This window comes from Heterocephalus glaber, unplaced genomic scaffold, assembly GCF_053883595.1.
Source record: "Heterocephalus glaber isolate CG9 unplaced genomic scaffold, H.glaber_assembly_v1.0 deba00001788, whole genome shotgun sequence".
NCBI lineage: Eukaryota > Metazoa > Chordata > Mammalia > Rodentia > Bathyergidae > Heterocephalus > Heterocephalus glaber.
This window is the reverse complement of record NW_028258471.1, coordinates 1,832,475-1,834,384: the sequence shown is the minus strand read 5'-3', so window position 1 is coordinate 1,834,384 and position 1,910 is coordinate 1,832,475. Positions and strand designations below refer to the sequence as shown.

The following is a 1,910-nucleotide window of genomic DNA, read 5'->3' as shown; positions in this document are numbered from 1 at the left end:
TGTCTGTACACTTATAGCCCCTCACCCTTATCTCTATTCAATTGATTATTACACTGATCTATAATTATTTAACTACATGTACCCTCTCCTATTAGACTGAAAGAACACCCACAGAGAATATATTGTATTCATCTTTGATATACAATTCAGCATCTAATGCATACCAGACACTTAGTAATTTTTTGTATGAACAAGTGTTGCTTGCTCCCAAATACATGTATAAGTTAATGAGAGAATAAATGAAATGTGTGTTTCAATCTAGGTTTAATTGCAGTTCACCGAAACTTCTACAGTGGTCTTTGCAGAAATGGATTTAGTACAGGGAGTTAGGTACTGACAAAATTTATTGGGCAGAATACAAAAGTAGACTCTGGTTGAGCTTCCAGGAATGTCCCAGCAAAAAAAAAAAAAATGGCAGAAACTGCCACTTCTTTTTTTAAAAAAAATACACATTTATGTAGCATCATGATCAGAATATTACATTTAGCAATCAACAGCATGGGTGCAAAAAAAGTGTACATTAAAACCTTTTGTTGGAAGGCTTTACACTTTTCACAGAACAGAAACTAAAATAACCTGTTATTAGTTACAAATATAATCCTCGAGGGTCTTTTTGCCCATACACATGAGTATTGTCTAAAACATGTCTTCTTTGTAGCACCTAGGCCCTGCCTCCACTGTGCTTGGTGGAGTTCACAAATCTGTTGTAACCTGTAGCTTCCCTGTTACTTCTCTAGCTCTTCTCTCCTGCTAAGCTTTGTTTCCTAGCAGTATTAAAAACTTCTGCCACTGCCATCACTACTGCTGCTGCTGAAACGTCCATAGCCACTTTGATTTTATGGTTTGGCAAAGTATTGGCCTCTACCACCATAGGGGCCAGAGCTTCTGCCTCCAAAGTTTCCTCCCTTCATGGATCCAAAATTTGAAGATTGATTGTTTAACTGCCAATTGTAGTTTCCACCACCTCCAAAATTGCTGCTATCATTACCAAATCCATTGTAGCCATCCCACTGCCACTATATTCACCTCCACCACAGCTGCCACCAAAGCGACCTCAACCACTGAAGTTTCTTCCATGACCAAAATTACCTTTGCCACTGAAACCACCTCCACAACCACCACCACTTTGACCTCTTTGGCTAGATGAAGCACTAGCCATCTTCTGCTTCCATGGGCTTTCCTCATTCCACAGTTGTGGCTGTTCCACAATATCATATTTCTGAATGACAATCTTATCCACAGAATCATGGTCATCAAAGGTTACAAAAGCAAAGCCCCTCTTCTTTCCATTGCCTCAGTCAGTCATGATATCAATCCCTTCAATTTTTCCATTCGGTTCAAAATAATCTTGTAGGTGATGTTCTTCAGTGTCTTCTTTAATGCCACCAACAAAGACCTTCACAGTTAAGGAGGCAGCTGGTCTATGAGCGTCTCCTTTTGAGACAGCTCTCTTCGGTTCCACAACTCTTCCTTCCGCCGCCTTGTGTGGCCTTGAGTTCATGGCTACATCCACCTCTTCCACAGTGGCATAAGTGACAAAACCAAAACCCCTGGAGCACTTGGTGTTTGGATCTCTCACAGTTCATGAGTGGAATTCCCCATTGCTCAAAACAGCTTCTCAGACTCTCATCAATTGTTTCAAAGCTCAGCTCTCTGATGAAGAGCTTCCACAGTGTTCAGACTCCTTAGGAGACTCTGACTTAGACATGAGGGCAGTCAGAAGAGAGACTAATGAGGTTTCCTCCACAGTGTCCATGAGCAGAAAGAGGAACTGCCACTTCTACTGCTATTGGGAAACAATAGCAATCAGAAAAATGTCATGCTAGCTGATGGTTCCGGGACTACTCCACCTCTACTATGATCCTTGCCCAACAGCTTGCTGCTCAACACCCAAAAGTTACAGACCAAGC

At 41.4% G+C, this 1,910-nt stretch overlaps 1 pseudogene; it reads right to left on the bottom strand.

The window, feature by feature from the left end:
• Positions 1–256: 256 nt before the first annotated feature.
• LOC147820885 (heterogeneous nuclear ribonucleoprotein A1-like 2) lies at positions 257–1,708 on the bottom strand (annotated as a pseudogene).
• Positions 1,709–1,910: the final 202 nt, after the last annotated feature.